The following is an 11,531-nucleotide window of genomic DNA, read 5'->3' as shown; positions in this document are numbered from 1 at the left end:
GAGTTCCTTATATATATTGGATATTAGTCCCCTATCTGATTTAGGATAGGTAAAGATCCTTTCCCAATCTGTTGGTGGTCTTTTTGTCTTATTGAAGGTGTCTTTTGCCTTGCAGAAGCTTTGCAACTTTATGAGGTCCCATTTATCTGTACTCATAAAGGCCAACCATTAGATATAATTAAACTTCTCAACATTTTCCTCTGTGTAGTTCACATCCACGCCTTCCAAGGCTAAGCCAATGATATCTATTCGTGGTCTACAGAGAGGAAGGTGAAGTTAACTTTCATCCAAGAAGAAAGCATGATCAGGATCTTAAATTGTCCTCCGATGATTTTAAATGTTGGAAGAGTGGTAGCCAGTGTCAGGATCTATTGGGAATGTTAGGAACTTACAGAAGCTAGGTCACTAGGAAGGTGACCTTAAATAAGATGTTAGGACCAAAGGAGTCTCTCTTTGATCTTGGCTTTCAGGAAGGAACCAGCCTTGCTGTACCATATACTCCATACCATAGTATTAGGCCTCAGCATTTCCTCCAAATGGTGGAGTCCAGTGACCACCAAATGACGTCTCTCAAGCAGTGAGCCAAAATAAATCATTTCCCCTTTCAGTTACTTTCTCTGTTATTATGTCATAATGTAACAGTAACACGGAGCTACAAGTTGGGTTTGCCATCTCAACATAAGTAATTACTGCTAGAGATGTGCATTGGCAGTTCAGGGGTGAGTATGAGGTCTATTTGAGAAGAGAGTGAAGTACAAGAACAACTAATTTGATGTTTTTGGTCTCACTTCTGTGGAGAAGGTACAAAAAGTCTACCCTAGAGCTACAAGATCACACAGGGTCACTTCATGGGGGAGGTCTCAATCCTAAGTCACTCCATGCTAAGTTGGAGTGGGAAGATTTTGAAATAGGATGCTTTTCATTTTCTCTTCACCTGCCACTTTTCTTATGAGAGGCATAGATGCGAAAGATTATAGGAACAGAAAGTAAGTCAACCCATTCCCAGTTGTCTGCTCCACTGTCCTGAAAGTTTGCTAAGGGACGGCTTGTGGGTCTCACCTGAAAGTTGCAGCTCCATTCCTGACAGTGTTTTGACTTGATGCATGCTGGCTTCTGAAACTACTGGCTCGAGGTGGTAACAGACCTGTGGTGCCAATATCGGAGGAATACTCTGCCATCAATGCTCACTTATGCCAGGCTCCACTCAGCCCCTTCTGAGTAACCTATCCTGAGAATGCCACTTGCCTACTGGTGGTTCTTGCTTAAACAGCAAGAGTCCTTGTTTCCTTTTATTTATAATAATGCTTTCTGTTAATCATTACCTCGCTGAAAGTGGATACTTCTGTTAACTCCTCTGTCCTTACCTGTGCTGAAAAAGAATTTAGCCTTACCAGACTCCATGGAAGTCCGATTTAATGAAGGTTACTGAGCAGCTCAAAAACCAGAGTCTCCTGCCCTGGGCTCTCTGCAAGATAAGTGCAGCTGAGAGCTGGCTGGTTTCCAAAGCACTGTGTTAAAGGCCTGGCTTCTCTCTCTGAGGCCTTTCTCAACATCTGTGACTGTAACACATGTGAACGATCTGAGCGTTGCCAGTGTATTTCCTGGCAGGCACAGCACGTGTCAGCTTTATTGCTCATTCAGACTAGGGAATTGAATTGAATGTAACAAATGCTTATTAAAGCACAATTTTGTGTTGGTGTGCTATAGAGAATAACAACTATTGTTATCAAGACTACAACAACCCTTGAAATTTAAAAAGTATTTCAATTTTAATAGGAGTTATTAATTGTTATGTTCTATATTTCCCAAACCTTTACATCTACCCATTGTTTCATACCATTTAATTGTTGCAACAATACTTTTGGGAAACAATTATTTCCATTTTCTTAATTGAAAAACACTGAGACTCAAACATAATATATGTAATAAGGAAGAACAGTGAGGATTTGGATCTAGTTATGCATGTCGAAAAGCAAGTTCAGCCACTTAATCATTGAGAAAGCTGGTAACTGCAGCCCAGCTTCCAGACAGCTCAAAGAACTGATCTTTCAATGATAGACATCAATCTAATCACAGTGAGTGTCTTCCTCTTTTGAGCATCTGCCAGAATTTAAACAAAGTCATACCATACAAATCTGCTATTTCTGCCCTGGGAACTAAGAGATGCTGTCAGGCAGGAAGGAGACATTCACCTTCCGTGAGCCTGATGAGTCACATGTTTTCTCACACTGACTGGAACTCAGACACAGTGAAATGAAGAGTTCTGGAAAACCCAGCATGCTTTCTTCCAAGTAGAAATGCCCAGAAATCTTCCAACTGTACAGTTTTATTGCAGTGCAGAATTGGCTATGAACAGAGACTCTGAAACTCATGTCTCTTTAAATACAGTAGGAAAACTTGACAGTTAGGGGAGAGAAATGATTTCATCAGTTAAACAAAAAAAAAAAATCCTTTACTAACAAGTCTAATCATTTGGTTCATTAATTTTATTTCAGTTTGTTACAAAGGCACATTTCTTTTCTATTATCACATATTACTACTGTGTGTTTCTTGGTTTCATACTCCATGACAGAGAAATTAAGATGCAGGCATGCATTTCCTGCTTAAGAAAGAGGATACTCATTGAATTAAATAATTAACACTGCAATAAAGCTACTGCTATCTTTGTCCCTGGCCAAAGACCTAGGAAAGACTGGGAACTACAAATTGCTACCCCTTTCTGACAAAGGACTTTGGTTGTGTAAGCATCTTTTATTCAATGGTTAATCATGAAAATTCATTCTAACAAGGAAAAGCCTCAAAAGACCTCTTTTACGCTATTTTTTTTAAAAAATATGACACATACTTTGGCCTTTGGCCTGGATGATCTCATTATTTACATCTGAGGGAAAAAAATGAAATTTCAACTCAAATTGAATATAAATTCTTAAAAGGATTTCTCAGAGTAGTACATAGATTGCCTATAGTTATGCTTTTCTAAGGTGAAATTTTCCTTGAATGGCCCATATAAGTGGTAGACAGGGCAAAGCACAGGCAGAATTCAAAACCAACAGGAAAGAAAATCCTTTTCTGTATGTGCCTGTTTACATGGTGACCCAACATTTCACAATATCAAGAATGTGCAGTGTGTCTTCTTTTGGATCTGAGTTATCACACTTTGGATAATATGTTCTAGTTGTATTCATTTGACTGAGAAATTCATGATGTCTTCATTTTTAATAGCTGAATAGTATTCCATTGTGTAAGTGAACCACATTTTCTGTATCCATTCTTACGTTGAGGGAAATCTGGGTTGTTTCTAGCTTTCGGCTATTACAAATAAGGCTGCTATGTGTCCTTGTGGTACAGTGGAGCTTCCAGGGTAGTTGTAAGACTTTGCAATACAGGCAGCAATGGAGGAGTGTACGTCTTTCTCCACATCCTTGCCAGCATGTGCTTTTACATGAGTTTTCAATTTTAGCCATTCTGATTGGTGTAAAGTGGAATATCGGTGTTGTTTTTAGTTTACATTTCCCTGATGACTAAGGATGGTAAACATTTCTTTAAGTGATTCTCCACTATTCCAGATTTCTCTGTTGAGAATTATCTGTTTAGCATGATATGTAGTCACTGACAAGTAACTATTATCCCAAAAGTACAGGATACCCATGATACAACCCACAGACCATAAGACATTTAACAAGAAGGAAAGCCCAAGTAAGGATGTTTCAATCTCACTTAGAAGGGGGAACAAAATAGTCATGGGAGGCAGAGGGAGGGAGGGTCCTGGGTAGGAGAATGGAGGGGTAGAGAACAAGGAGGCAGGTAAGAGGGGAGACAGGAATGAAGCCCACAGGGTTAGGAGAATGAATGAAAATATGCAGCTGAGGATGCTGTGGGTGGGGGAGCCTCTAGAAAATCCCAGATACTTGGGATGTGAAAGGTCCCCAGGACTCAATGGCGATGACCTTAGCTGAAATACCCAACAGTAGGGAGATGGAACCTGAAGAGACCACCTCCAGTAGATAGACAAGGCCCCCAGTGGAGAGATTGGGTCACTAACTTTCAAAATTTTTGACCCAGAGTTGTTGCTGTCTAAAAGAAATATAGGGACAAAAATGGAGCAGAGATAGAAAGAAAGGCCATCCAGTGACCAGCCTAACTTGGGATCCATCCCATGAGCAGGGCACTAAACCCTAACGTTATTACTGATGCCATGTTGGGCTTGCAGACAGGAACCTGTCTCTAGCATGTCAGCCCTCTGAGAGGCTCTACCACAGATGACTGAGACAAACACAGATTCTGACAGCCAACCTAAGCCGACTGAGGTTGCAGACCTCTATGGAAGAGTTAGGGGAAGGATTGAAGGAACTGAAGGGGATGGCAACCTGATAGAAAGACCAACAATATCAACTAATCAGGACCCATGGGAGCTCCCAGAGACTAAGTCACCAATCAAAGACCATACATTGGCTGGTCCATGGCCCTGGACACATATGTAACAGAAGACTTCCTTGTCTGTTCTCAGTGAGAGAGGATATGCCTAATCCTACATAGATTGATGCCCTAGGGAAGAGGGATATGTGGTGGATGATGTGGGGTTAGGTGGGTAAGTGATTGGGGAGGATTCATAAGGGGTTGGATGGGGAGAACCCTCTGAGAGGCAAATTGGTGGGGATGGGGTGAAAAACTTTTTGAAAGGAAGCAGGAAGGGAGGCAACATTTGGAATGTGAACAAATAAAAAGATTTTTTAAAAACATGTATTGACTACAGGACCTGTAGGGCCTGTATTTTCTGGAGCACAGAATCCAGTTAAGTATGGCTCCCATCAGTTATTAACTTAGCATGCATCCCAGGTTTCCTAAGGTTGCTAGCACAATTTCTCCCAAGATCACATGAAACGTGCCTGATTCAGGACATACACAAAATATATAATTTTAGATAAATAAATGTATTTGGGTCTCAGAAGTTTCAGGTATACATTGAATGAATTAACATTAATTATTAAAAATTTAATAACTTTTAAGTTTTCTTGAGCACTATATAACATCCATGAGTTAACAATTGGTTGCTTGCATAGATATCTTCCTAGCATGCAAAATGTGTTTTTATGGTCAGTATCTGCCAATTTAAATACAAAGATTTTTTTGTATAAGATACAATTGGTATCAGTGTATCATTGACTGAAAGAAGCCTCTGGTCTCTAACTGCCTATCTTGCTCCTTATGTAACAGTGTCCAAATTTCTTATTTACACAAGACAAGAAACTGATGACCACCCATGGTGAATCTTAGCCATTATGTATGAATTGAGATTAGATAGACCACTTTACTTGGAACAATAAATGTAATATATGAATTCATTTAGCTAGAGGGCAGATAACACTGTTTGGAAGGACCTATAACCAAATCTTGCTAGACTAAACAATACAGGGGTAGAACAAGCCTGGAAGATATATGCTAGGAATACTGATATACTACAGTTTTGGTGTGTCATTCTTTGAGAAGACAGGTAATTGTTTCTCAAATAACAATCATTCATCTACCACCTGCAGAAATGTTGTAAATTTTTATTTAAGTGAATTCATCATTTCATTGTAATTCATTGATTTAAAGCTATTTTCATTATGATAGAAGTTAACTAAAAATAAGATCAAGTAAATCTTTGATATTAAATTGAATGCTTTTTATTAAACTTGTTCTATTTACAATTACATGCATTCATGTGTGCACACACACAAACACACTCACACACAGAGACACCCACATACAGACACAGGGTTACCCTCATCCTGCCAATCCTATTGCCTCCATCCCTTTAAGTATGTATGTTGTTGTTTTTGTGTTTTGTGATCTACTGAGATTAACTTGGTCTATCTGTGTAGACTTATATCACAAAATCATGAAAGATAAATTACAGAAGAGCATGTAATACATAAAGCTTTATCTCATTTTTTCTATTATTTCTAACAGACAAAAATATTATGTATAGTTATTATGTAGAACAAGTTATTTTGATATGTATACATTGTGAAGTGGCTAAGTGAGGATAATTCAATATTTTTAGTTCATATACTAACTTTTGTGGTAAAAATACTTCACATTTAACATATTAGTAATTTGAGGATGGGGGGTGTGTATCAGTGGATAACATTTCTGTCCACACATGAAGGCTAGTGTTGAGATTTCTTCCTTTCACACAGACCTGGGTACAGTGGTGTGAGTCTGTAATCCCAGATAACTGCAGTTAGATGGAACCAGAGAATGAGAATCCCAGGAGACTCACAGGCCAACTAACCTGGCATTCCCAACAGAAGACAACCAAAGGCTGCCTGAAAACAAGCTAGAAGGCAAAGGCACACACATGTGGTTCTCTGTCCCCTGTACTCCACATGAGAGCAGTGGCTGCTATTTGCTTCTACTCACATACACAAGCACTCATGCATGAACATTCACTCATACACATGTGCACATAAAACTACACATACATATGCATCATGCATACACATGTGAAAATTAATTTAAAATGATTAGTAACTTCCCCAGTACAGAATTATATATAATAACCCTGTAGGACAGTGTTTGTTTCAAACTTATTCCTCACCAAATTCCTTGGACTAACCCCTCACCACTTCTATACCTATCTCTAATCTCTATCAACCACCATATGACTTTGTTACTCCTGGGAGTTTGACTTTTATATATTTCACATACATATGAGATCAGAAACATTTGTTTTTGTGTTTGACATATTTTCCTTAACGAAAGAGCCTCTAGGTCCTTTATAGTGTCAGAAGATATAGTAATGTCATAGTTCTATAACTGAATGGTAATATTATATTCTTAGAAGAATATACTTCTCTATTTAATCATATATAATCATCCATTTGTGACCACTCAGGCTCATAGCACATAATGACTTTGGTGAATAATGCTGTCTACTCACTCTGATATCAGAGAGTACAGATACATACTCAACAGGGAATTGTTCTATGCCAGTTGTGTTACAATAAAGAAAAATCCATGTATATTCTGCAGTCTCTTTATTTACATTCCCACTAACAGCATGTGAAAGATTCTCTATACTCCACATCCTTGGGGTCATTTATCTTTGGTCTCTCCACTAATGTCTATCCTGAGTCAGATATTCAGTATTTGGGGATGCCAATTTCCTTCTCTGCCAGTGGAACCTAATACTCTTATTCATCTCATGGCATTTGGTGAGGCTTGGAGGAAACAACACATGAAGAGAGCTCATTGCAAATGCTGGTGTTTAATGAGTGCTCTCTAAGTGTTAACCATGTTAACTTTTATTATGAACATGACAGCATCCCTGGCTTCTATTTTCACTGCCATTTTTTTAAGGCAAAGTAACTCTGCAGCTGAATAATCAAAAGGACAATGACACATACTTTTTTGGAGCCTTTGAAATAAGCAGTAACAAGAATCTTATTTCATCTCTTTTACTAGATAGTAAAACATTAATATTTGACATTTACATAGCACCTGCAGAGCATAAAACAGTCGGGGTTGGTGTTTAATAAAGGAGCCCTCAAAGGGCTCCACCTTTGGAACAGTTCTCATTAAAATCAAAGTAACATGACATTATCACTTGCCTTAAAAGAATGGCATAATCTCATATTTTTCTAAAGAGCTAGATCATAGCAGACCACAAGAAATTATCTATTTCATGTATAATGTTCTAGAGTGTTACTCTTTCTTCTGTGATACCATATGTACTTGAGGTAAAACTTCCTCAAGAAAGAAATAAGAAACTGCATGATGGATCAAAATAAATAATAAAGTTCTCTGCAATTTACAAACCTAAAGAAGAAAGGAAGGAAGATAATTTCTGGGAGTCCCTAGGCTTAATGCATGATCCCTTGTGATCCTGATACAGAGAAGTACACTCTCCAACTGATAACTCAAGTGAAATATTGTGAAGTCTATATTAGCAGAAATGGCTCAGCAAGAATCAGTTAGAATATGGTGGGGATCAGACTCCAACTGAGTTGTGTTTCCTTCATGAACCCATTGTTATTCCCAGTACTGTATTCCCAGTATTGTTAGTAAAAAGTGGGTGCCAAGGAAACTGAGCTACAAAGGGATTGACTTGGCCACACATGTGTAGCATAAGCTGGGTCTGGATTTGGATTCTAACTTCACTCTACACTACTTTTGAGGACATCAATGCATCCATCCCTGCATTTTTATTTCCCAGGAGCCAGCCAATTGTAAAAGCATCAACTCAAAAGTCGAAATCTGAATGCTTTCCAAATGGCTTTGAAAGGCCAGTCATTGAGTAGCAGTCAGTGAAAGTGTTACAAAGCAGAGGTGAAAGGAAAGCATCTTTTAATTTCTTTCCTTCTTTTTAAGGTACCATGGCTGACCTTAAGCAAAGAATCTGGCTGTCTCACCCTGTATAGAATACATGGCAGTGTGTTCTGCCAATGTATGAGGTCTCTATGTGGTTAAGTAGAAGCAAATATGTAGGGCACATAGGAAGCAAAGTTCCACACAGGAGATAAGCAAAGAAGGAAAGATGCTTGGAAATTTGTGCTTTGGCTTCTGCCAAAATATCATTCAACTAATCTATTAAATTCTACTTCCACTGCTTAGCTACAATTTTTATTATATATATATATATATATACATATATGTGTGTGTATATATATATGTATATGTATATGTATGTGTGTGTGTGTATGGAGAGAGAGAAATTATATATGTATATATAATATCTTATTATCTCCCTCAATATACATACGTGTGTGTGTGTATTCAAACATCTAATCTCCATTCATAGTTTCATGAGTTTTTTAACATATTCTTTGGAATGTATCATAAGAAAAAGTATTTTATCATATGAACTTGTGATTTAAAAATGTATGTTTCAGTCTAACAGTGGTGGAATATACTTGTAATCCCAGCATATGGAAGATAGAAGCAAGTGAATCAAGAGTTCAAGACATCAATGGACACTCTGTGAATTGAAGGTCAGAGTAGGAAGCCTAAGGTAAAAACAGAGTAGAAGGACATCTTAAAGACACACACAGATGTAAATATAAGAATGTGTATGCATTTATATACACATTGTATAAGCATGTACACACATACATATATAGAAAAGATAGATGATAGATAGAAAGATAGATAGATACATAAATACATACATAATTAAATATATTCAACATTATTTCAATATAATTAAAATAATTAAATCATTTTATTGCATCTCTTTGATACCACCCTTGCCAACACTCTAGCTGTAAAAGCCTCAAAGAATAACTGTCAGTCTTCTCTATTCCTCTCATTGGTAAGTCCAGTCTGTGCTCTCTCTTCTTGTCATCTAAATGTACTTATGACTAAAGCCACCAATAGCATATTGTTATACAACTTCCAAGATGACATATTAGAAAGACACAACCTCCTGTGTCACTGCAGCACTCACTGGGAGTCCCACATCTCCATGTGACAAGAACCTCTACACTTACATACCATGGTAGAGAGGCCAAAACGCTCATCCATGTCTTCTCTTTTGCATAGCTTCCAAAGGCTGAGCAGAAAACAGGAAAATTGATCCAGGTTTTAGTAAGCAATCACACCTGGCCATCTGAGTCCTTTCAGCTGATGCCTCATATGGGCCATCCTGATATGCCTATTACAAACCAAATAGAGCATCCCAGATACAAATACATAGAAAATTAAGAATGTTATGATCAAATACCCAACAAACAGCAATTTCAAAGAAGGTTTTGACTTGTCTTGTAGTCAAAGGAATATAGCTAATCATGGAAAGAGAGGTATAGCGGCTGCAGAGTGAAGCAGCTATTCACATGGCCTCTACAGTCAAAAGGATAGCAAGATAAAACACCCATGCTCTCTTTTATTTATTAGTCAATCCAGGACCACAGTCCATGGGATGGTTCCCACCTACATTCAGAGTGAATCTTTCAATTTTAGTGAAATCCCTCTAAGATTATCCTCATCCGCAGAATACCATGAGGTGTACTTCCATGGTGATTCTATATACAATCAAACCTATGGCCTTGCTATTCTGAACTCATCTGATCTCATCTAAATTTAGTCAAAGTGAAATCACGATAAAGCATTGCAGGTAGTATATAAAGTTTCAATAAATAATATAAAATCAACAAGTCTTTCTGAATCATGTTTATTGTAGAATTGCTTTAGAGGAACGTTGTGTTATTCTGTGGAGTTGTCCATAAGCGTTATATAAAGTACTGTCCTAGCTTATAAGTACTAGTTGTATTTTATATTTTATATTTCTCCAGTAGGGAAAAAAACCTATAATATGGCTGCAGATGTTCTTGACACTGAATTTAAAATGACATAGATCATCTTGGTCTAAATATTTCACTACTTTAAACAAATTTTAATTTTAAAAGGAATCATAATTCTATCATGATATGTTTGAGTAATTAGTCAATCAATTAAATCTAATCTATTATTTATGATACAATGTTGACTGGAGATCAGTTTAAAAATTAGAATCAACTTAAAGATTTTATTTTCTTAGATCCATTTGCTAACAAAATATAGCCTCTTGTTTTTGCAAATAAAATGATACAGCCTAATTTGCATACTGACTTTGTATAATTTATTGTCACAGGCAGGATTGATTAGTATGTACCAAAATATATGCACTGGAAAACCTTCATTTATTATCTGGCCTCTTTACAGAAAAAAGAAATGTATATTTCCAGATCTAACTCTTTGAAGAAGGAATTATTACCATTTCCTTTAAAAGCTCAAAAAATCTAGAATTTTAATGACTTACAGGTTAAGTTCAGCTCTTCAGAAAGAAGTTCAGAATACTCTAGAACTTCTTCAAGTTGTTGCCTTACCAGGACAGGACAGTGCTGGGCCCCATCGTCTTGGTCCCTTAACACTCACACTTGGAACTAGATTATATTCACAAGCTCATTCTACTCATTCTGTAAAGTTGTGCATAGACATGCTTATTACATTTCCTTTCTCAGATTCTGTCCTAGAGTGAACAAACTGGAAGATAACTTTGAATTGAAAATGATCGAGTTTACTTGTGGAAAGAGACAAGCTGTTAACAGATGTGATTTGTTAAAATGAGCACCAAATTGGGGGACTCAAAGGAGCTTCTTCTGGGAGAGCTTGTCTCACCTAAAACAAATGGAAGAGCAGAGTAGTTGGGCAGTTGTTCAAGAAAAAAAAAATGTTCTCCCTGCCTCTGCAGATGATAGCAAAGACATTGACTGAATAATCAAATCACTTCCTGTTAATTCTTTTTATAAAATATTGCATGAAACAATGGACCACAATGGGCATCATTAAGGTGTTAGTTGCCCAAAAAGTGAGTAGACCAAGAGATCCAGTTGACCCATGAAGGGATAACACCTGACTGGGATCTAAATAAAGAAGCCTGGCAAGATCTTCCTAAGCAGAAGAAAGGCAAAAGTTCTCTCTCTCTCTCTCTCTCTCTCTCTCTGTCTCTCTGTCTCTGTCTCTCTCTCTCTCTCTCTCTCTCTCTCTCTCTCTCTCTCTCTCTCTCTCTC

Source organism: Mus caroli, chromosome 15 (genome assembly GCF_900094665.2).
Source record: "Mus caroli chromosome 15, CAROLI_EIJ_v1.1, whole genome shotgun sequence".
NCBI lineage: Eukaryota > Metazoa > Chordata > Mammalia > Rodentia > Muridae > Mus > Mus caroli.
This window is presented reverse-complemented; position numbering follows the sequence as displayed.